This window comes from Pinus tabuliformis, chromosome 6 (assembly GCF_031772625.1).
Source record: "Pinus tabuliformis cultivar Carrire ecotype Pingquan chromosome 6, CPIR1, whole genome shotgun sequence".
Lineage (NCBI taxonomy): Eukaryota > Viridiplantae > Streptophyta > Pinopsida > Pinales > Pinaceae > Pinus > Pinus tabuliformis.
The window spans coordinates 1,501,428,716-1,501,454,882 of NC_142292.1; positions in this window are offsets into that span (position 1 = coordinate 1,501,428,716).

Here is a 26,167-nt window from a genome sequence, read left to right on the forward strand (position 1 = left end):
CGCAATTTTATCTAAAAAACTCACTTTGGGTTAATTCTAGATGATTCTAGAAGGAATTTTGACGTGGATTGGCCGCTCTTAGGTGGTTCATGCATCCCAAAAGAGAAGGAGCTAATCCCTTGATGAGAGGATCTATCCCTTTGAAGGAGGACCTAGTAACTTCCCTCCAGTGCACTATAAATTCAGGCATTGGGCTGGTTGCTAAGGAGGTTAGAAGCTGAACATTTTTTAGGGCAAATGCTGGTGAAATTAAGACTTCCTAGTTGAGCTTAAGAGGAGAGCTCACATACCTTTTTGGCTTCATAGGGAAGAGAGTGAAACTTGTCAAAGTAGAGGAGACTTCTTGCTGGACCCTGGGAGGAGCTTGTACAACATCAAGGCACAGGTTGTAAAGTTCTTCTTTGATTTGAATTAATACAATCAGATTCATTTTTCTCAAAAAATTGTCTCATGTCATTTGTTTCTTGAATTCCTTGACTTTCATGTTAAATATGTTTTATGATATTGGCTTCTCAGGTGCTATTTAATTTGTTTGCTTGTTTGTGTTTGCAGATTCGCGACAAGGGAGCTCATTTGGATCGAAGGAGCGAGGCTTCCACAAACTTGCTTTGGACCCAAGGTATGCCTAAAAACACTTGTTTACCTTTGTTTATTTAAGCATATTTAGAGAAAGATAGTGTGTGATTGGTTTGCTTGTCATTAGGTCTTCTTTAGATTCTAGGAAGGTCTATCTTGTCTGCAAGATCGACTCATTCCATGTGACAAAATGGCGACTCCACTGGGGACTTGATTTTTTCCTTGTTTTTACTTGGACCTGAGAAACTGTGTTTTTGTTTCTGTTTTTGGCTTGTTGTGTGTGGAATTGGGTGGAAATTGTAGATCCAGGGTTATTTTTTGTTTTTCATAACTTTGGGAGAGGACCACACCCTATCCTTTTGACATAGTGCGTACTTATCCGCACTTTTGCTTTTAGCACAGAGCGGTACTGCACCTTTGTTAACTGTGGGCTTGCAGACCCTGTCAAAATTTTCAAAAACCTAAGATTTCCTCTGTTAGTCAGCTTAGTTTTTGTTTTAGAAGTTATTATCCACTGCCCATACCTACATATAACCTGTCAGAAGCTTTCCTTAGGTTGATTTCATTGGTTTTAGGGTTTTAGGTGAAATTCCTAAGAGTTTTGCTTGTTGGGTTTGTTTTTCATTTTGGTCTTGTAGTAGCTCTAAGCTTAGAAGCTGTAGGGACCTCGGATCACCCTGGTTTCTACCAGACTTCTTATGAGTCTAACCATTTATGAAATCTACCCTTGTTGAGGAATCCGCTTTGTGTTTTCTCTTTACAAAACCTTGAAAAGCTTGTGTTTAAAAGTTTGAATTTTCATTTTTAAAAAGAAAACAAAATTGGTTGTTTTTTACTGATTTGTGACTCTGCATGAATTGGTCCTTAGTTTACATCTAGCTAAGTGAAACATCCTTAAAAAAGACATCTTGTAGGCTTTGACTTCAAATAGGTTTTTATAATTTATAGATCTCAAAGTTAGTCGTTTGCATAGTTTTGAGTGTTTTATAAAAATAAAAATAAAAATCTCTCTTGGAAAAAGTTTGTTTTTGTAGTGGTTGAGTGCTTTGAAATGAAAAGGGAAAATTTTTGTGAAAATAACTAGTTGTCTCGTTTTAAGTGCATTCTCAAACTCTTGCTTAGCTAGAAGTTCATCGAAGCGAAAATATTGTTTAAATCATCTTAGGTGCATTTTTAGTGATTTGAGTCGAGTCTTCATACCACGAGTTTCATCTCCACACCTTTTGACTTAAATGAAAACCAATAAAAATATTGCTTAAAGTAAAATTCATCTAGCAACATTTTTATTTCTAGGGCTCTGATACACCAACATAGCTTAGGCTAGTGTCTTGGAGTAGGAGAGTAATTAACTCTCCAAGATAGTAAAAACAAACAAGTAGTTGTATCTTGTGGTAGGGAAGAAATCCAATTGTTGCATTTATGCTCTGGGAAAGCTCCTCTTAAAGGAGAAGCATGAGATCGTGTCCGAACCAGTGTGGGAATCAATCCTTCCTCATTGGGAACGATGCCATATATTCACGTATTAAAAACGGTAAACCTCGGATTAACCATTGTCAAGGAGCCTAGGGTCACTTGTTGGTAAACCTTGGATTATGTCAAGGAGCCTTCAAGGGGATTGAGCTTGCTACTTTGCCCTTGCGTGCGTATCAAATCGTAGACTATTCCCCCAGGTATATTTGTTTCAGTTGGTAACCTTAGTGGCCATATTCTTTAGGGTTCTTCCTAAGGTGACAGTGGTGGGAAGATCCCACTGTACCTAGAGCAGACGTCGGCTAGACTCACTTGGATTTTCTAGGGGGTTCTCTTCACTCAATACGGTTAGTTGGAGGAACTTGTGCCAGTCTATTCATTAAGCAGGTTTTCGGGGTAACTGTTCCAACCGCCGTTTCTATATTGAACTCTGCGATGTTGGATTTCATCACCAACTAGTGTTTTCAGTATGGAAAGTTATTGTTTTTGTGTGTTTGATCTCCTAGATTCTTTAGGCATGTGATTCAAATTTGTTTGGTTCTTTAGAGGCTTTAGCTGGTTTTCATTGAGATTTTACTTTGTTTGCGTGTGAAGTAGTTAAAAGTTTTTAACCGTGGCTGAATTACCGAGGAAGTCCCGTAGACTGTTGGGCCAACCTCCTGAGTTTTCACCGAGCCATCCTGAAGGGTTGAAATTCCTCGTAACTCCTAGAGACAATAGAGTTCGGTCACCTGAAGAAGGAGAGTCTTATTTGGTGGTACATCCTGATTTTCAAGCTTTAGTAGCAGATTATAATCCACAGTCAGTGTCTGTTTCTCAAGTTACTGGTAGCGTTTCATCTACTAGTGATATAGGTGAGGAACCTGAAAGTGAATTTGATGCTACTCCGACATCGGGGTTTGCTTCTCCAGCTTCTAGTGGTCCTCGTTCACCTAGGGTAGAAATAATAATTACCCAAGATCTTCCTTCTGGACTTATAGCTATCGAAGAACTTGCTACTTCGGAAGAAGAAGTAGGCATCCCTATCCCTAAAAATCAACCTGTTATTGAGCTAAGGGAGCGTGAATCAATTTTTTACAGTCCACCTAGGAGCAATGCTTGGTATCTTTCTTTGACTAATTTCTTAGAAAACCCAAGGTTAAGTTTTTCACCACCTTGTGTTCCTTATCACCCAACACCTAGAGGTTATTATCCTCTGTTAAATATGTCAAGACAGTCGTCCATGTTTACTCAATCACCCGAATCCTTTTTGACGGCGGTCCTTCTGTTCCCTCTGGGTATCAGTCACTTTCTGGTACTTTTTCGGGAGCATCTCCTCAACCCATTGAACAAGGGTTTTTAACTGGAAGCAATGGTACTAAGCAATTGAGCGTAGAAGATATTCTCATGATTTCAGGTTCTATTCCCAATCCTCAACCTCAAGGTGGCCAGTTACTGCCTGGGGGGCAGCCTCAAAATCCTCAATTATTGCCTAGGGGGCAACCTCAAGGTACCCAATTTGTGCTTGCGGGGCAACCTCAAGGACAGTACATACCTACGGGACAGAATATTCCTCAAGGTCAACCCTAGACTCAATATGTACCCCAAGGTCAACCCCAGTATCAATTTATACCTCAAGGTCAACCACAGTATCAGTACGTGCCTCAAGGGTATCAACCCCAAGGTCAGTACTCGAACCAAGGTTTCCAACCACCCTCCGGTCAATCATATGTTCAAGGAATGGGAAATGTACCTTTGAATTATCAATCCTACCCTCAACTCGGTTATGGTCCTCAATATTCTTAACCTGTTATGGGTCTGTAGCCCGGAATGAATTTAGTGTGGGATCCATCGCAAACTCAACAGGTGTTGCAGCAAAGTATACAGTTGTCATCTCAAATTGGACAACCCTTAGTTTCTGGTACACCCCACAACCAGTCCAGTCTAATATTCAAACTTTTGTACCTTCGGTAGTTTCTCAACCGGGCCTAGTACACCTCATACTCTGCCTCAAATGACTGCTACAATTGCCGCAACATCTGTTCAATCTACCCCACCTACTTCCAGAGTATCGATAGCTCCAGTTTCTACTGTTCCTGTATCTACTCCTCAGACACCTTTACCACCGTCTGGATCCACGATTCAAACTTTGGTTCAGATGCCTGTAGGACAACCTAGTTCAGGTACGGTTGTCACAAGTCAACCACAATTTACTTATCAACCGTACCAGGGAGAGTACCAATTCAGTCCTGCTGTGCAGAAGCCAGTCTATCAGTATCAACCATACCCTGAGTACACATATCAACAACCTCAGCAACCCCAGTACAATCCGATTAATCCTGGTTTTCCGGGAGGATATAATATCCCAAATGCAATTCCTATTCCTAATTGTCCTGGATATCCTCCTGCTGGGGCTGGTCTCATGACTCAGAGTTTTAGGGACCCTAATCATCAGTTACCATTTATCGCAACTTTGGACTTGCTTGACTTGTCGCGCCTAATGAACGATCCCGTTAATTATCTTCCGTTTTGGCCGCCAATGCCGAATAAGTTGCCTAGTGATATTCCTAAGTTCGAAGGCAAATCAGGAGAGGACCCGTCGAACCATGTGATGACTTATCACCTCTGGTGTGCGTCTAACTCCATTTCAGATGATTCAATCCGTCTAAGACTTTTCCAGTGCACTCTAATTGGTCTCGCGGCCAAGTGGTACATTGAGTTATCGCGAGGCACTTTTTATAATTTTAGTCAGTTAGCTACCTCGTTTTTAACTCATTTTCAGTTGCCAGTCAGATATGACAATGGCACGGAATTACTAACTTCATTAAAGCAATCGACGTCCACTTACATTTCAGATCATATTCATGAATGGAGACGTCGACGGCGTTTAGTGAAGGTTTTTATTCCGGATCAGATCTTGGCTGAATGGTTTGTAAAATCTTTGTTGCCAAAGATCACTGAAGATGTAGCTAAAGCCGGAGTTGTTACTGAGGAGAAAGCAATTACTCAAGCATAGTACCTTGACTTGGTCTATACTCAGTAGGGTACGTTACATGAGAAAATCCCCGATCTTCCCAAGCAAAATCAAATCGTTGCAGCTCCTTCAGGATCTCATGCCGCCGATGGTATGATTAGTACGGTTAACACTAAAAGTAAGAATAAGTCTTCCAAGAATTCTTCTCCTATCATAACTTTACCTGATTCCCCGATAGGAGATTCTTCTGCAGAGATTTCCACCGATATTCATGTTGTAGAGTCATGTACAGCCAAATCAAAATCCGGTGGGAAGAAGAAAGGGAAGAAGAAGAATAAAACGGACAAAAATTCAAAGGAGAAACCTGAAAAATCGGAATCTGATGATGAAAAACGCAAACCTTGTTATCCTTGTCTCATTTGTGATGATGAACATTTTACAAGAGACTGCCATCATCATGCAAAGGTTGCAAAGATTGTCAAAATTTCCCAAATGCCTGCTATTTTGAAGGATCCTTTTCCAAGTCAAGACAGTAAGATAATAGGTTCTTCCTCAAGTGCCAATGAAGAACCCATACTGATGATGTCCCATGTTAGGATTGCGACTCGATCACATGATTATGGTAGTAAAAGTCCTGTTGATGGTAAAGAAGCAGAATCTTCTCATTCTAATCCATCAACCTCAGCTCTCAGTTCTGATCCACTATAGATCGAGAAACCTAATCCAGACTTGGTAATCAAACTGCCCGCCAAGGGTATACTTCGAAAGTCAGCTTTCAATCCACATGCGAGAGCGGCTCAGAACTATAACATTGTTGGGGATTTAGCTGTTTCACCCTCAGCAATGTCGGCTTTGGAAGTGTCGCAATCATGTCCAGCACAGCGTAAATTACTTTTGTCGGCTATAGGAGGTATTGACATTCAGGACTTGAACCTAATAATCTTCGATCTAGAAAATAGTACACCACGCTTACCTCATCAAATGGCTTTCCAGATTCCAGTGATAGTAAAAAACAGGCCTATTCATCGGACTGTAATTGATGAGGGAGCCTCAACGTGTATTATTTCGATACAGTGTTGGAGATCGCTTGGTTCTCCTTCGCTAAATCAAGCGACAATTCTAAAGGCCTTTGATGGTCGTGGGTTTCATCCTTTTGGCATTCTACAAGATTTACCTATAGAGGTTGAAGGAAAAACCGTTAATCTAGATGTTGAGGTGGTTGATGCCCCTCTAGATTACAACCTTCTCTTGGGTCGAAGTTGGTCTTACGCTATGACAGCTGCCGTTTCATCGGTCTTTCGGGTTATAAAATTTCCTCATAATGGAAAGATCGTAACAATATACCAGCTGGCTTACTTTTCATCCGACCCAGCCTCTTCTGAAAGTATTCAGCATGTCGGTAAAACGAATATCCCGTATAAGGATGTTGGAGTAGGACTGGTTAAAGATGCCGGTTTACTGGGAACTTTTCCTTTTCCTCCGATCAACACATCGTCTTCATTTGCAACCATTCATATGATTATGTCAGACACCTTTGTTTATGATGATCCCTGGATCGTTCCCTCTGAATCTGAGATAGACTCATTTGGTGATGTCATGCCTTTGAGTCCGTATGGAATTGCATATGAGGTCGTGCAATCATTTACCGACCCATATTCAACCGAAATCGACTGAATGAATGTGGTCCGTGAAGAATCAATTTTCACGTCAAGCTCGGATTCCATCACGTTTTCTGAACTTGTTCACTCTGATGAGAAAATTTGTGAAATCCTATGTGTAGATGATTTACCATGGGAAGATCTCCATCACAGATCTTTGTTTTTACCCGAGAATGATCGTTTTGAAAATGATTTTTCATCAATCTTTACGACTGAATATGTCAAGGAACCTCAGAATCCAATGAAATATCTTGATTCAAAGTTAAATTTTGGAAACATCTCTTGAACTATTCCTATTGACATTTCGGTTAAAACTGGAATTGTTGAGAACATTCATATAAGTGCCTCGTGTATAGAAAACGAAATTCAAATATATAAGGCCCTATTTCAAGAATTCCGCGACGTGTCTGGCTAGTCCTATGAGGAAATGCCAGGAATTGATCCCGTGATTGTTGTTCATGAGATCAAGACTTACCCAGACGCTAAACCCATCCGGCAACGTTTGCGTCAGATTCACTCAAGAAAAGCTGCTGCAATTAAAGCAGAAGTTGAAAAATTACTCAAAGCAGGTTTCATTTATCCGATCCCGTTAACGGATTGGGTATTGAATATTGTTCCAGTTAACAAAAAGCAAGGGACAATAAGAATATGTATCGATTATAGGGACATTAATCGAGCCTGTCCAAAGGAAAATTACCCAACTCCCTATATCGATCAAATCATTGATGATTGTGCCGGCAGCGAAATATTCTCCTTCATGAATGGTTTTTCCGGATACAATCAAATCAATATTCTACCTGCCAATCAACCAAAAATGACTTTCATTTGTCCATGGGGGACATTTGCTTATTGCAAGTTACCTTTTGGGCTCAAGAATGCCAGAGCAACTTTTCAAAGGGCCATGTCTTATGCGTTTCATGACATCAAGCACATTGTGAAACCCTATCGCGATGACTTGCCTGCTCATTCATTACATCGAGCAGATCACCTCGTCCATTTACGAGCAATCTTTATGAGGTGTAGGCATTATCGGATTCGGTTGAACTCACACAAATGTGTTTTCTGTATAGAAACGAGCCGATTGCTGGGGTTTTTAGTTTCAAAAGCTGGCATTCGCATCGATCCCTCGAAGGTCGAAGCTATTGTCAAATTGCCTCCTCCTTCGACTCTCTGCCAACTCCAAAGTTTGCAAGGGAAAGCAAACTTCTTACGACGATTCATTCCTAACTACACCGAGGTTACAAAGGGTTTTACCCGGTTGTTGAAACAGAATACTCCATTCTATTGGGATGAGATAGCTCAGAAATATTTTGATGCACTCAAACGCGTGTTGACCCATGCACCGTTATTGCATCCTCCCAACTACAACCAGGATTACTCTTGTATCTTGCCACCTCCCATTCCACCATTGGAATGGTCTTAGTTCAGGAAGATGAATTCGGTATTGAACATGTGATATATTACCTTACTCGCACTTTAAATCCAACTGAGCTAAAATACTCACATGTGGAGAAATTGGCATTGGCAGCTGTTCAAGCTGTCCAACGTTTTCGTCACTACATTTTACTACGTAAAACTACAGTAATTTATGATTGCAACCCTATGATCTACATTTTGACCAAGCAATTGCTAGGGGACAAGTACTCTAAATGGATTGTTATCCTGCAAGAGTTCGACTTGGAATTTGAAAAATCTGTCTAAAAAATCTTTAGTCTTTGCGGAGTTAATGTGTGATTTCCCACGTGCTGATACGGAAACTGTGGCGGAAGAGCCCATTGCAGACAAATCCTTGTTTCTAATCAGCACTTTAGATCCATGGTATGGGTATGTCATCTTTTATCTCTAGACCCAATCCTTTCGAGCAGAAATTTCAAGGTCGGAACGTCGGAAAATACGATTCCAGTCCCAACAATTCAGGATTATTGGAGATACTCTTTATCGCCGTGGGGCGGACTCTGTTTTTCGACTTTGTTTAACTCATGAAGAAGATGAAAGGGTTCTAAATGACTGTCACTCTGGAGCGCATGGTGGTCATATGTCTGGGTATGCCACAGCCCAAAAGATATTGCGCACTGGCTACTTCTGGCCATCTTTGTTTAAAGATTGTATTACCGCGGTCCGAAAACGCCACAACTGCCAAATTTTTTATCGAAAGATGCGCGCTCCACCTGCTCCTCTCCACCCTATAATTTTCGTTGGTGCTTTTGCCAAATGGGGTATCGATTTTATTACATGTAACCCTCACTTGGCTGGAGGGCATGCGTATATCATCCTTGCGGTAGATTATTTTACCAAGTGGGCCGAGGCGATGACTACATTTGAGGCAGACAACTGCAATTTTCGTGTTCAATCATATAATTGCTAGGTTTGGTGTCCCACAAGCGATTATCACTGATCATGGGCGTCATTTTTGAAACATTATGATGATCAAACTTACAGGCTAGCTTGGGTTGTGTCACGATAGTTCAACTCCTTATTATCCACAAGCTAATGGTCTAGTTGAATCCATCAACAAAGTCTTGGTCATCATGATTCGACGAATCATTGGGATTCATCGATCGAATTGGCATAACATGCTTTTTTCAGCACTTTGGGCATATCAAGCTTCAGTAAAAACATCAACAGGGTTCACTCCTTTCCAACTAGTTTATGGTCTGGAAGTTGTGTTACCCATTGAATGTGAAATCCCGTCATTGCAAATGGCCATCGAGTTACTTCCAGCCACTTCCAAAGAGGAAAAGCGTTTGTTATACTTGGCTCAATTAGATGAGAATCGACGTGATGCTGCATTGGTGATCGAGACTCATGCAAAACGTATGAAAGCTTAGTATGATCGAAATGTGACCCCTCGAAACTTTTCGGAATGAGATCTAGTCTTAGTTTACGATCAAGCTAATGATAAATTAGGCGCTGGAAATTTCGTTCCTATGTGGCATGGTCCCTATGTTGTGAAGCAAAAGTTAGCAAAAGGGGCCTATGATTTGATAGACTTTGACGGGGACTCTTTAGGTAAACCCAGAAATGGTCTTTACCTGAAGAGGTATTATGCTTAAAGAATGGGTATGGAGATTTTTAGTTAGGATGGTTTTTTCTTTCTAGCTGGTGTGTTTTAGTTTAAACAGTGTGCTTAGCTTAGAGAGTGGTTTTCGTTATTATTCCTGCTTATCTTGGTTTTACTCTTGATATTGCAGATGTCGATGCCTCTCCAAACATACATTGGTTTCGCTGATGGTGCTTTTCGTAATACACGGAACATTTCTTTCGCAGCTTGGGTTATCTATTTGCCCTCTGACAAGTTGGTATCTATGCATGGGGTAAGCCTCGGTCAAACAACGAACAACATTGCCGAGTATAGTGCAGTGATTAAGTTATTATCTGAATCTATTTCATTTGGGATTCGGAGTTTGATAGTGAGGTTAGATTCTAAACTCGTTGTATTACAGCTTAATATAGTGTATGCCATTAGAAATCCAGTGTTATTGAGATTATTTTTGAGAGTGCGTATCTTGGAACGTGAATTTGATTATATTGAATATCAGCATATTCCAAGATCTTTAAATACATTAGCAGATGCAATTGCTTCTCGAATGTTAAGTAGACATTTGCAATAATCATACATGTAAATTTAAAACCATTCCATAAAATGATTTACAAGATAAGCCGGTAACAGTGATATATATATAGGAGTGTGTCAAAAAATACATCGTCCTTGATCATAGGTTGAAAAACACCTTATGATCGGCAAAAATGATAAGTACAAAAAACAAAAATGTCATATGTGCCCACAATACGCGATCATCCTATCACTGGTGATGATCTCGATAAGAAAACACTGCACGGGCCACCTGTTAACACCCAGGTTGTTCCCTATGACTCCCAAGGGAATACGGCCGGGGTAACCACTAACCAATCTTTGGATTACAGTGCCTAGCCACACTGTAATCAGAGAGGGCTCTCTCTTTATAATTTGTCTCTATTTTGTGGAGATTTTAGGCTAGTTATGAAATGATGGTATTTAGTTTTGTGCTTTGGTTGAGGGATATCTTTCTGTACTTGAAGTGTGCAACCCGCAGATGAGTTTATTTCATTGGGCAATGGAGTCTGTGGCTACAAGTGTTTAGAAACCTTGAGATGATTTGCTGAAATTACAGGGCCATTTAAATACTTCATATAACAAAGTTAGATTATGATGGTGATATGTGAACAACCAGTGAAAAGCATTCAAGAATTTTCCACTAAGCTGGGGTGTGGGAAAGAGATAGATGCCTCAGGAGCAAACTTGAATTCCTGAAAATATTTATCACAGTGAAAGATATAGCTTGAAAAATGTAGCAATTAAGAATTACACCTTATTTACTCTATCTGAAGAAAACATTTATAACAGCTTAGATTGAGTTCAGGGTAATCTGTGATCAAATCCTGGAACTATTCTTTTACTTTGCCATTAAGTGTAAAACTCATAAACATGAAAGAAGATGAAAAACTGGAAAACATATAACACAGAGTTTTAAAGAAGACTTATTGTGCTATGAAACATGCAGGAATCCTGTAACATTCAGCCAGCCACCACAGTGCATCAAGGAACACAGAGCTTTGGAAATTCCATCCACCTTTTGTATTATTTCTCTGAGAGTTGTACAACAACAGAAATATAGAAATGAAATCAACAACCACACTTGCAAACTCATGCGTAGGGGACTTTATAGAAATGTTTATACGAAATATCTCAGGCATTGAGTCATCTGAGAGATATATCTTCATTACTTCGTACAGAAAAGTAGAAAAGAAGTTATTACAGCTTTGAATGCAACATAACTGCTCTTTAAGTCTGTCAGAGGATATTCTGACCTTTGGAGGTCACTGAGTCGGTTCGAATGCTTTGCTTTAATGCTGGAAAATGTGTCTTTACATTTGCTGCGCTGTATCCTCTTGGCCCTGCCACCTGTGACTGTGCTTGCTGCTGTGGTGACCGAATAGCCCTGCTGAGTTGGCTCAGCCTTTCATCCTTCCTTTGTATGCTTATCTACCAAAATTTTCCATGTGTATGATCACTTATAAATTTGACAAAACATAACATTACAGGTTCTGGCTTGATAGTATTAGCTGTGTCAATTTGTTCCAGACTTCCTGTGTGGGCAATTGGTGCTTCACAATTGCCTCTATGGTTTCATATGCTTTTGTATATTTATAGAAATTTGGAGGCATATCGAACAGATGATTGATCTCGTTCATGATGAAAAACAGGTTTTCCACCCTATTATATAGAGTCTGCCCTGATGCTGGCCCTGATTCTGCTGAAGTGCTGGGCTGTCCTGCAATTTGACTTGCAGCAAAGGCATTGACCCTTTTAGCATAATTTTCATGGGTAAGCAGTCTTCCAACACTGCTTAGTATGCTGGGGAGGCCTCTATTTTGTAACACCTGAAACCTGTCCATGAACTTGTTGATTTCGGTCTGCATGTCTTGGGTTCTCCTTTCTAATTTTCCAACCAGGTTTCTTAATGTCAGGACCCTTTTAACCATTGAGATTGTCTCAGTCCTGTGAGCAATTCCCATGGTGGTCAGTTGAGAGCTTGTCCTATTATTTAGTATGTTGATCATTCTATTGGTAGCAGTAGGCATGTTGCCAAGGCTTGCTCTTGCTCTGTGTATCTCCCTATTTGCTTTTGTAATGAGCGCTGACTGCTCATCTATGGTCTCAATGAATTTCCACTTATCAGTAATGGACTGGCCAATATTGGCCCATAGGACTGTTTTGAGCTCTGCTGTCACCTTATCTAGTGTGAGCTCTTTCTCAAGCTCAGTTATTCTCTTTTTGAGAGATTTTATATCTCTTTCCTTCTCAGCCACATTCTGTTTGCTCTTATCATATCTTTCATTTACTTTAGCCAAAGATTCTTTGGCTTGATTAAGCTCTAACATTTGAGCTTCCAGGACTTGAATTTCATTTTGAAGCTTCTGCATATCCAGACTGTGGGTCTGCTCTGTTGTTGGTGCAGCTGTCAATGTAGTTGGTGCTGTTGGTTCTGTTTGTTGAGGAGGAGGAGTAACAATGGGAGCAGTTTCCTCAAGATTAATGATTTGAGGAGGAGGCTGAGAAGTCTGGCCTTCTTCTCTTTGTTTCAAGGTTGCCTGTAATGCTGCCTGTGCAGCCTCTGATTCTCCCAGTTTTTCTTGGGTTTGGATTAGCTGCTTGTACAGAGATATCAACAAGGTTGTGGCCTCTTGATCATGTCTTTGCTGGGCAACATCATCTGTTTGAGGGTGAATTGTGGCTGGGAGTTTGATCTTTCTCCTCAAGGCTGCCATGTCTGCATCCCTCAATTTTAATATCTCTTGTATGCCCTTGATATCTTTGGGATCATGCCCAATCTCTATGATGATGTCTTCTAAGGACCTAATTCTGTTGTCCTTTGCTTGAGAGGATTCCTTCTCCAACTCAAGCTGAGCAGCTGTGTTGTTAAGGCTATTTTGTAGCCTATAGTTATCCAATGTTTGGTCTGCCAGGGAAGCATAGACCATCTCACCCGTTTGCTTATGCAGTTATATTTTGTCCATTGGGTGGATATCCTTGGCAAGGACTTCCAGGTTAGTCCTCAAGTAGTCAGAGGCAGATTGGGGCTGCACTACTGTTGGCATAAAATGACTCATGATCATTTTGCCTTCCTGCACATCATATGCAAACATGAGTCTTTGTTGGTTGGTGGGAGCCATGTTTAACAGATGGTTATACAATTGTATCTTGATGGGCTCATTTCTCCTCTTAATGTCGATGAACTGCTGTTTAATGCTGAGTCCACCTTCCCTTTGCTGATTTGAGGAACTCACTTCTCCTCCCATTGCTCTATCCTATTCCTGTTGAAAGGAACTTGCTGATGCTTCCCTGCTGGGTGGGACCATACCAAAAGATTGTCCTATTGGCATTTCTTCCTCTGAGAAGGGATTGATTCTCTGTCTTTTCTCCCCATGAGTTGCTGATGTTGTAAGGGGAGTCTCTCTGTCCCTTTTCCTGCTTGTATCCTCCTTTTGTGGAGTTTGGAGGATTGATGCCTCAGCTGAAATTTCTTGCCTTGGAGGCACAGTTTGTTCAGTGTATTTAGGGGCTTCCACTGTTTGCTCTTGCTGGACAGGCTGCTCCTGTCTTTGTTCTTCTTGCTGTTGGTGTTGTGTTTGTTGCTGCACTTCCTGCTGCATCATTTCTTCTTGTTGCTGCACTAGTGTTTCCATTTGCTCTTCAGTCATAGGAGGTGGCTGTTCCATCTGCTTTTCTTTGCCTTTGTTGGATGTATGTGGAGTATTCATGGCAGCTTGCTGATGTGTTGTTGAGGATGAGGTAGCTGCTCCAAGTTGTCTTTGATATGAGAGGGGGACCTGTCCACAAGTTTCCAAGTCAGCTTCTTTTTGAATATTTCTAGCCTCTCTTTCTAGTAGCTCTTCACTAGTAATTTCCTCTTCTAGGGAGCCCTTTTTCCAGCTCAATGTATTGGCATACTGCTCAATCTCAGGCAGCCTCATATGTGAATAGGTACCCAATTTGTATTTTATCCTCCTGAGGGAAACAAAATGATTGGGGTCATAGGGTATCCACTCAAAACTAGTTTGCAGTTTGAGGGCCTCTAGGATACTATTTGCCTCTTTCCATCCCTCCTCTTTTTTGTTATATAGGAAAGGGCCCAGCTGGCTCCTTACCTTTAACTGTGCCTTCTTGTTCTTACTTTGGAAGTGTAGGTAGTCGGCATTCCCAAATTGCCTGAAGTATTCTAGGGCAAAAAGTCTCATAGGGACATACCTTGGCAGCCTATAAGGCTTCAACTCACAGCCATAAACTCTGATCACTGTGTGGTGTTGGTAAAAGTACCAATTACCAATGTTGTAGGTTTTGTTTAGATGGAGAATTCTCCTCATGTCATCAGTTAACCTTGGAGGAGAAACACCATACAATAATGTCATAGCTGGATGAATGAACAAGTCTATGAACTCACAGTATGTGTATGGTGATACAGAGGTGCAATGAAAAACAGAGGTCCAAAACACAACTGACCTTGGATTCCCCTGGGCATTAACTTTCTTCAGGGGAATGAGGAAGCTGCCTGGTTGATAAAACAAGAATAGATGGTAAATGTACGAAGTGTATCTGAACAGTCTTTCCCTTTGCAGATTCATTATCTGGTCATGGATCCTGTCTACAATATATGTGGCATAGTCATAATGTATAGCTGGAGGCTTTCCAGGAGAGAACATAGACAACATTGCCATTATACTATCATCCACATCCTCCACTCCCCTGAACCCTAGGACATAGCTGATCAAATCCACTAGCATTCTGCCCATTTCATTTAAGTATGCATATCCAATAGGAGGAGTTCTGATGGCTTCAGAGCCTGGTTGTATGAACAGCTGATTGATTTTGATGATCTGGTCATTTGACAACTTAGTCCCCTTCTTTATCAAGTTCTGCATGTAGAGGGGGGTCAATGGTTTTGCAGTGTGGAAATGCAGCATCTCATTTATGCTCTCTGGGGTGATATGAAACAGAATTGAGCCTGTGGGGCTGAGAACAGCTCTTTGGCATGGATCATAGCACTCCTGGCATCTGTGGATCAATTCTGGCATAGGATTTACCTGGGGGAGGTTGTAGATGGGCAATTTTGAGTCCCAAATCCCTAGGATATCAGCTCCACTAAGGTGCTGGGCTTTCAACTCATTTAGCAACTGAATATTATATTTGGAGCCTAATGGAAAATAGTCTAACATCTGATAATCCATATCCCCCAGAGCTTTCCATTCTAACTCCCTGTGAGGGGTATTGAGAGGCTTGATGTTCAGTGCAATTGGAGTTTCCATGGTCTATTTAGCTTCTGACTTGCAGGTGAACTGGTTGAAGTATGCAGAACAACACAGAGGTGATTCCTTACAATGAAAGTGTGAATTTTAGGGACTAGAGGGTTAATTGAGCACAAAGCAATTGAAATACTGTTTAACAGATTGATAAAGACAAATAACAGGGCTGACCAGAACTTTACTCATGTGAATTTAGCCAGCAGAGGTTTCTAGCTCACGATTGCGCGAGCTAGCTATGAATTCAGGTTGTTTCAGTCAAATGCAGGTTTCGTAAACTGTTCGTTGCCTTGCCAGAGGGAAATAGGTGCAGGTTACTGGATACTAGACGGTGAATTCAGCGTCTTAACACTCCCTTAACAGTTTGTTTGCAGAAATTTGGATTAAAACCAGGTGCAGAGAATAATTTCGAGAAATACCTTGCGGATTGCCACTGACAGTTGCAGATGCAGGTACGACGGAGGCGCCCGCGGTTTGGAGTCGAACAGTGCAGGTTGGCGTTGGTCTGGTCGTTAAATTCATGCAGGAACAACAACAGTCTCTTTCGACAAAAGTAGAAAAAACACGAAATTTTGGCCTAAAAATAGATTTTTGGCAATATTGGCGCGTTTTTGGGATGACGTCAGCATGACGTCATCGGGTGGGGTCGGAGTCGGATGACGTCAGCATGACGTCACCGGTGATGTGGCAGGTCCTGGTTGGTCCATGGATATGCTGAAGTGGCGGACATGTCAGCGGAGGGACGGACGAATGGGGTGATGCGACAGCGGGGTGGCAGCGACGTGGCTCTGACGTGGGCGTGACAGGGGACCAGCAAACCGGGCGGTAAGTGCAATAGTGGTAACAGTTTTCTCGGACCGCTTACAATACGGCCCCGGTTTTGTCAGAGGCCACTCCGAGAGACTTGAGAAGGCGACGCGTGGCCGAGGACTGACGTAACCCTTCGTCATTTTCTCGGGCGCTAACTGTCGGGCGTGGGGACCAACCCGATATGCATAAGGGCCGTCCGATCATAGGTGCTCGATCGGACGGCTGACGGGTTGATGAAGTGATCGAGCGATACGGAAGGGGGGCGGGTTTAATTTATTATTTGTTTTGAAAGCTGCGCCCGGCGGAAAAACATTAGGATATGGGTTTTTGTAAAGTTTCTCAATGTATTTTGAAAAATCAACCATATGCGCCGAAACTTTGGATAAGCGGCAAGAGGTGGGTTTTTTGGGTTTTTTCACAATTTCAAGGGGTTTATGGGTAGGAGGGAGTTTTTATAAGGTTTTTCTTTACAAACAAAGGCTTAATGGGTGGAATGACTTCAAAGAAGGGAGAGGGGTGAGGTTTAGGTTCATCAAAGTGACCAGATGTCAATTTGATCCCTGAGAGAGGATTTATTGGCTATAATGCCAAGGGGAGGGATATTTATACAAAATTTGGGGTTTATACACCATGGTGTTAATAATAGTAGGGGAAAGGTAACATAGGGGAATTACATAGTAGAGTTAGAGTTAATATGGGGGGAAATGTGAATGAGGGGGGGAATTACTAAGTTTATTTGAAACTTACTTAGTTTTAGGGAGTAGATCAAAATGAAAAGAACTTTTAGACAAGAAATGTGGCTTTTTAATGAATAAAACCACCATCAAACCTCAAGTTTTCTAGGCAATTCAATTGATGAGGGGATGTTATTAATGAGTGGGAAAAGGGATAATTGGGAAGTTATACATGCTTCTTTGTTTTTCTTTTCTCATCTTGACCATCAAGGTCAAATCTGAAATGAATACCACTTCTGCAACCCCATCTACTTACCCAGCTATTTTGCCTAGCATTTTTTGTTTCTTCTTGAAGGGTGCATTTAGGCTTGCAGACCCTTACTTGCCTTTTCTTTTCTTTGGCTTTTTCTTTTGTTTTTCTATCTACTTCTACCCTTATTTCTTCCAAGGTCCCAGATTAAGCTGTTGGGAGCCTTTTCTTCTCTACCTGAACTACTTGTCTGCCAAGATTAAACAGTTTGGACAGACTCCTTTCTCTATTCTATAACTGAAAATTTAAAACATGACATGATCCAGTTTAGACTGTTGGACCATCCATCAAAATTTGAGTCCATACCAGGCTATGAGCACAGCTTGTATTCTTATGGAAATATGTGATCTTTACATCATCAAAGCAGAGCATATTTGGACCTTTTCAGTGCCAATCATGAAATATGAAACCTATTGGTATAGGTAGCTAACAGTGGCTCCACATGGGGGTGGTGTTTCATTTGAAAGACCAAGAACAACAGGTCAGATTGCCTTGATTCTTGACTGCTCTTGCCAATCTTGAAGTTTGCTGCTTTGAAATGCCAAACTTGTGTGCTTATCTTCTTGGTAGACCTCTGATTCTATTCACCTTTCGCTGGCAGTTTAAGAAAACTTTGAGAAATTGCATTTTTACATGTTGACAGAAAATAATATATACATCTGGATATGTACAAGGGAAGACTCAGGCTGCACTTATGGGTGATATTCAAAATAGTGCTTCAGCATCCTGCCATTCACAGGACCTTCATCCAAATCAGTTTCATTGAGACTCTTAAGGAAATAAGTGTTGTTTCCTTGTAGTGCTTGGACAGCAAATGGTCCTCTCCAAAGGGAATCAAATTTTCCATGTTTTCCCTTATCCTCTCTTCTTGAATCCCACTTGAGGACTTTGTCACCAATGTTGAAATCTTCTACCTTAGTTCTTCTATCAAAGGCCTTCTTTAATTTTTCTTGTAGAACTTGAACTCTGCTGAACACTTGGTCTCTAGTTTGCTGTAAACATATGATTTGATTGATTCTTCTTTGCATATCATTTGGTTCAGCTTGGCTTTCTTGAAGAAGTTTCATAACAGGCACTCCTAGTGATGAAGGAAATTTGGCCTCTAATCCATAAACCAACTCATATGGGCTGGTCCCAATTGATCTTTTGGTTGTTAGTCTATCTGCCCATAGGGCATTCACAAGATTCTTATGCCAATTCTTTTTGTTTTCTTCTAGCACTTTCTTTATGATGTTTACCAGACTTTTATTTGATGACTCAGCAAGGCCATTACCTTGGGGATAGTATGCAGTAGAATGGCCCAAGGTGATGTGAAATTTATGGCAGAAGTTCACCATTTTCTTGGATCTGAAAGCAGCAGCATTGTCTGTTATTATTTTATCAGGACAGCAAAATCTAGCCAATATGTTGTTCTCCAAGAACTGAATGATAGTGGAATCATTTGCTTGTCTGCATGGAACAGCTTCAATCCACTTGGTGAAGTAGTCTGTGGCTGTTAAGATCCATCTATGTTGGCCTGAGGATGAGGGACGAATTTCCCCAATGAAATCCAAGCCCCATTGTTGAAAAGGTCTCTCTGTTGCAATAGGCCTTAACGGAAGTGGCAGCAACTGTCTCTTTCCCTCAAACACTTGACATTTATGACATGAGGTGGTGAATTTCTTGACATCAGAGAACATGTTGGGCCAATAGTACCCAGCCCTTAGTATTTTATCCACAGTGGACTTCCAGTACAAGTGTCCACCACAGTCACCTGCATGAAATTCCTTTATGATATTGTCAATTTCATTCTCAATTAGGCAGTTTAGCAATATTCCTTCATGGTTTTTCCACAATAAATTTCCATCCATAACACAAAATTTAGAAGCTTTCATTTTTAAAAACCTACATTTAGTTCTGGACAATCCTGGGGGAGCACACAGGTTTTGCAATACATAACATATATCAGAGTACCAAGGGGGTTGTTCAAAGGCTACATTGATCTTTGGAGTCGCCAGCTCCGGTTCACTGTCCAGCTGGTTAATGTCTAAGGCTTGGAAATTTGCTTCTGTCATTAATTTAAACAAGCCTTGCCCTTTTATTAGTTTTGTAGGTTTTATCTCAATATCAAATTCCAAGATGTTGGCAATCCACTTACCTCTTCTGCCCTCTAAATTTTCTTGGGTGAGAATGTCTTTGACAATAGGACTTGGCACATATGCTATAACATGGGAATAAAGGATATAAATCCTAAAGTCTTTAATGGCTTTGACCAAAGCATAAGCTTGCTTTTCCATGATTTGATACTTTAAAGGTGCATCTCTAAGGGCTTTGCTAAAGAAAGCAATTGGCTTTTCATTTCCTTGGTCATCCTTTTGCAATAAAACAGCAGCAATAGTATGCTGGGAGGCAAAAGAGAAAATGATAAATTCTCTGTCAAACTGAGGATTGGTCAACATTGGGGTTTGGGTAAGGGCCAGTTTTATACTTTCAAAGGCTTGATTGGCTTCAACAGTCCATTTGACTTTTGAATCTTTCTTTAGCATATTATTTAATAATCTGATTAGTTCTGCTAAGTTTGGGATAAACCTTCTCAAGAAATTGATTTTTCCCAAGAATCCTTGCAACTCTTTGACATTTCTTGGGTGGGGTAGTTGTAGGATAGCTTCTATCCTATCTGGGTCAATTCTAATGCCATCTTTAGAAATGATGTGGCCCAATAGTTTACCTTTTTCTAAACCAAACAGGGATTTCTTGGGATTCAAGGAAATTCCATATTTTCTGCATTTTAGGAAGATCTGTCTCAAATGCTTTATATGTTCTTGGTCTGATTTTGAGAAAGGTGTAAGGTCATCTAGGTAAATGACCAGGAAGTCATGAATCTCTTTGGAAAAAGCAATATCCATTGCTCTTTGAAAAGTTGCCCCTGCATTTTTCAATCCAAAAGGCATCTTTACATATTTGAAAGTTCCCCATGGGGTAGTGAATGCCGTTTTTTCTTGATCATCAGGGTGCACCAGGATTTGATTGAAGCCTGAAAATCCATCCAGTAATGAGATCCTTGAGGCCCCTACCACTCTTTGGAGAATGTGGTCCATCTTGGGTAATGGATAGTTGTCTTTGAGGGATACTTGGTTCAGATTTCTCAAATCCACACAGAACCTTATTTCCCCAGTTTTCTTTCTTGTAGGGACTAAGTTGGAGATCCATTCAGAGAATCTAATTGGTGCTATGATGCCTGCGTTGAACATTTTCTGTACTTCTTGTTCCATTGCTGGGAGAAGCATAGGATTGATTCTCCTCAATTTTTGCTTAAAGGGCTTTTGATCAGGTTTGAGAGGGATTGTATGCTGGATAACAGAGGTGTCATAGGACTTTAGGTCCTCATAACTCCATGCAAAGACATCCTGGAACTCTTTAAAGAGGTCAATGTATTTAGGCTTTTGGTCAGGAGGTAAAGCAGCAGACAATTTAATTATTTTGGGTTTGTCAATTGTACCTATGTTGCATTCTTCAATGGCTGCATTTAAGGGCTGCATTTTTGGTTTTCTGGGAATATCATTTGAGTCAAAGATGTCTTCTAGTGGAGTTAGGCCTGTTGGTAGAAAATTGTCTTTCAGCTCTATGATTTCAGTTTCAGCATTGGCCACTTCCTCACAATTGGTTGATTGAATTTGCTGAATGTTGTCTATGTTGAAAATAGTTGGATTTAGTATTTTTTTTGCTGTTCTAGGTGATATTGGGTGAGCAATCTGTTGAAACTGTATTTGTGATGGACTTGCTCCATCAAGTATTTGTGATTGACTTGCTGTATCAAGTATTTGTGATTGACTTGCTGTATCAGTGTCAATATTTAATCCTGCAAATTCTTGTTGCAGAGTTAAAAAATGGTTTATTTGCTTGTCATCCTCAAATACTTGCCAATCATTAATGTTGTTTGGAATGGAGGGCCTGTGTTTTACCTCAGCTGTAAAAAAATGATGGGGCTCAAAAGGCAGTTTGCAGGTACTTGCAAAGGTGGCTAAACTATGAGCGTGTAGATTGTGGGTTCTAGGAATTTTAGTGATTTGGAATTCAGAGAAAAAGTTTATCACCTCAGCAACAGCAGACCTATAAGTCCTTAGTCTTTTGTCATTGGTGACAAAGTTTCCCTTCACTTGTTGAATAACTAAATCTGAATCACCCATGATTAAAACCCTGGCAGCTTGTAAGAACTTTACTAACTTGAGGCCTAGTAAAAGAGCTTCATATTCTGCCATATTATTAGTACATCTGAAGTTTAATCTATAGGCTCTGCCTTCTGCATGACTATTTTCTTTATTGTGTACCCAAACTCCAGCTCCTGCCCCTAACTTGTTGACTGAGACATCAAATTAAAGGAACCATAGAATATCCTGTTGGGAAGGAGATTTAACAATCTGTTCATGGGCTGGCAAAGTAAGTTGAAGTTGTGGTTTTTCATCTAGCTTGTCTTCTAGGACAGTTTCATCATTTGATTGAGTATGATTGATATTTAGAACAGCAGCAGTATCTAGTGTTTGATTGACTGTTGTTTCATGGGTGGTAATTCTTTCATTTGAGTCTTCCTCCTGTATGAGTATGTTGGTTTCAACCTCACCTTTTGAGGGAGTTGTGCTGTCATTGAAGAGAATGTATGAGTCTATGTCTGAATGGACAGCATATATGGGAAAGTTTTGAGGCTTTTCTTCACTGCTGACCATGTATTTCATGAGTGTTTCTCTGTACAGTCTTTTTGGTTGCCCAAAAACAGAGATGGTGGCATATGACATGTCTAATTGTAGGGAACCTTGGAGTTTAGCTCCCCAAGATCTTGATAACAGCATCCCATACTTAGGTGGAATATCAGCAACTACCACATCCATGAGGATTGTCTTGTTTGGGTATTGAACCAGAGACACACATAAATCTTTTATGAGACCTAGACACTTGACTTGGCTGGAGTCAAAGGAAAACAGGTCCTTGTATGGTCTTGTTATGTCTAGATTCAATCTTTCCATGACTGCATTTGGCATGAGATTGTGAGAGGCACCTGAGTAAAACATTGCATTATGTAATATTTTATCATGAATATGTAAACTGACATAGAAAGGTAATACCCCTGTGACTACCGTTTTTCCATCCACTTCCGGGCCAAACAGTAATTCTGGGGTGTCATCCAGCACATTGACATCATCTTTGTTGCTAGTGAGTTGAAGGGACTTTTTGATCTGTAGTTTATAGATGTCATGCTTGGCTAGTTCTGAGAGAGGAATTGCTATCTTTAGTTTGCCAATTTCAGTCTCTAGATCAAAAGGTTTTTCAGATTGGGTCTTGGGGTTATGGATAACAGTCCTTTCCTTGTTCGTTAAATCTTCTTCTTGATTTTTATCTTGACTTTGGGACTTGCCTCTTTTACTCATCTCTTGGGGAGTATCATTCAAGTTAGGCTGAGAAGGTGAAGTGGCCACAGGCTGTTGTTTTAAGGATAGTGGTTCAGTGACCTCTACAATAATCACTTCTTCTGCAGGTGAATTTTTTTTGTCATTAGGCTCTGTGACTATGACCCTTTCAGGCTGCTGATTATCCTTTATCTTTTCACGCTGGTTTACATTCACAGTTCTGCTCCTCAGCTTGTATTGTTTATGGACTTCATAAACAACAGTGTCATAGCCTTGTTTAAAGTCAAAGGATTCACCTGATTTAGTTTGGAACAGTTTGATTTCATCGTCCTCATGATCTTCTTGTGTTAAGAAAACTTGACTTTCACCATCTAGACCCATTAAATTAATCTCAGGATCTTCATTGGGCTCTATTGATGTGGAAGTTTCTGCATAATTTTCTTGGAAAGGGGGCCTTATGTCTTGGTCAGCACTGGCCTTGCCAACATTTGGGTTTTGAGTTCTCCTGAAATTTGGATTCCTAGGAGGGTTGTTTTGTGGTGCTTCCCATGATGACTTTCTTTCAACCGATTCCACTCTATCACCCAATCTTTTCATTCCAGTGAGAATTGCATCTAGCTTTTGATCAAAGGCAGAGGGTTCCTCTTTGAAAGCAGTCCTCTTTTCCAACCTTGCCCTGTTCCTTTTGGCAATTAGGTTGGCTTCTACCGTAACAGCAACCCTTTGGGCCTCTGCAAGGGATTGAGGATCTCTTTCCTTCAACTGATAGGCCATGTCAGGGTCAAAACCATCAGGGAATTTGTACAAGGCTAAATCAGGAGGAGGTCTTAAATTTTGTGGAATTGCGTTATATACATTGTTAAATCTTGCACAATACTCCAAAACAGTCTCTTGGGGACCTCTTTTGATAGTGTCATATTCCCCAAGTATGTGCAGAGGATCTTTCTTCTTCTCCCATCTACTAGTAAAGGCTTGATACAGTTCATCAGGAGTTGTGATGGAGTTTGCATTCAGGGATCTAAACCAAGTTCTTACATCCCCAGTTAGGCTTTGCACAAACATCCTCATTCTGACACTCTCATCATCTATTTCATAGGTCTCAAAATGGTCTTGCATCCTCTTAGCATGCTGGACAGCTGTCAGAGGGCCATTGGAGTCAAAATACGAGATTTTGGTTTGGTAATCTTGGGGTAGGGCTGCAGCATTAGCTGGTATATGCAAGGGTGCATATCTATTAGCCATATTTACAGGATTTAGAGGATTAACAGGGGCAGCTGGGATTATAGGAACAGTGGGTACCACAGGGGTGACAAGTAAGGGTGAACCTAGAGTGTTGGTCAAGGGGATATGTGCAGTGGATGAAGATGTGAGAGGAGGACTTCGGGATGTGGATGGTGAACTAGGGGAATTAGGGGTAGACCGGAAAAGGACCTTGCATGGGGTAGAGATAAGGCTGGGATGATCTAAATCTGAGGTTAAATCAGCAGGCTGCTCCTGCCTTTGCTGCCTCTTAATGTTTCTAGGGATGGTATTTGGATTATCAACAATGATGGGTGGATTAGGGTCAGGATTTGCCCTAGTATGCCGTGGATTTTTCTTGGGAGCCAACTTCTAGCTGTTTTTTGGATTTTATAGGAAGTTTTTAGATTTGCAAGGACTAGATAAAGATTTTGGAATGGCTATATATATTTCAAAGCTGAGATGAAGATTCACTGAAAGAGCTCTTCCCTAAAACTGTCAATCTGACACAGAAACAGTTTTGAAGGCCTCCTGAATTGTTTCAGGCTTGATTTCAGGCTTTGAGGGATGTATAGAAATTGGAAAATCCTAAGAAGTCCCCAGTGGAGTCGCCAATTATGTTAACACCCAGGTTGTTCCCTATGACTCCCAAGGGAATACGGCCGGGGTAACCACTAACCAATCTTTGGATTATAGTGCCTAGCCACACTGTAATCAGAGAGGGCTCTCTCTTTATAATTTGTCTCTGTTTTGTGGAGATTTTAGGCTAGTTATAAAATGATGGTATTTAGTTTTGTGCTTTGGTTGAGGGATATCTTTCTGTACTTGAAGTGTGCAACCCGCAGATGAGTTTATTTCATTGGGCAATGGAGTCTGTGGCTACAAGTGTTTAGAAACCTTGAGATGATTTGCTGAAATTATAGGGCCATTTAAATACTTCATATAACAAAGTTAGATTATGATGGTGATATGTGAACAACCAGTGAAAAGCATTCAAGAATTTTCCACTAAGCTGGGGTGTGGGAAAGAGATAGATGCCTCAGGAGCAAACTTGAATTCCTGAAAATATTTATCACAGTGAAAGATATAGCTTGAAAAGTGTAGCAATTAAGAATTACACCTTATTTACTCTATCTGAAGAAAACATTTATAACAGCTTAGATTGAGTTCAGGCTAATCTGTGATCAAATCCTGGAACTATTCTTTTACTTTGCCATTAAGTGTAAAACTCATAAAAATGAAAGAAGATGAAAAAATGGAAAACATATAACACAGAGTTTTAAAGAAGACTTATTGTGCTATGAAACATGCAGGAATCCTGTAACATTCAGCCAGCCACCACAGTGCATCAAGGAACACAGAGCTTTGGAAATTCCATCCACCTTTTGTATTATTTCTCTGAGAGTTGTACAACAACAGAAATATAGAAATGAAATCAACAACCACACTTGCAAACTCATGCGAAGGGGAATTTATAGAAATGTTTATACAAAATATCTCAGGCATTGAGTCATCTGAGAGAAATATCTTCATTACTTCGTACAGAAAAGTAGAAAAGAAGTTATTACAGCTTTGAATGCAACATAACTGCTCTTTAAGTCTGTCAGAGGATATTTTGACCTTTGGAGGTCAGTGAGTCGGTTGGAACGCTTTGCTTTAATGCTGGAAAATGTGTCTTTACGTTTGCTGCGCTGTATCCTCTTGGCCCTGCCACCTGTGACTGTGCTTGCTACTGTGGTGACCGAATAGCCCTGCTGAGTTGGCTCAGCCTTTCATCCTTCCTTTGTATGCTTATCTACCAAAATTTTCCGTGTGTATGATCACTTATAAATTTGACAAAACATAACATTACAGGTTCTGGCTTGATAGTATTAGCTGTGTCAATTTGTTCCAGACTTCCTGTGTGGGCAATTGGTGCTTCACAATTGCCTCTATGGTTTCATCTACTTTTGTATATTTATAGAAATTTGGAGGCATATCGAACAGATGATTGATCTCGTTCATGATGAAAAACAGGTTTTCCACCCTATTATATAGAGTCTGCCCTGATGCTGGCCCTGATTCTGCTGAAGTGCTGGGCTGTCCTGCAATTTGACTTGCAGCAAAGGCATTGACCCTTTTAGCATAATTTTCATGGGTAAGCAGTCTTCCCACACTGCTTAGTATGCTGGGGAGGCCTCTGTTTTGTAACACCTGAAACCTGTCCATGAACTTGTTGATTTTGGTCTGCATGTCTTGGGTTCTCCTTTCTAATGTTCCAA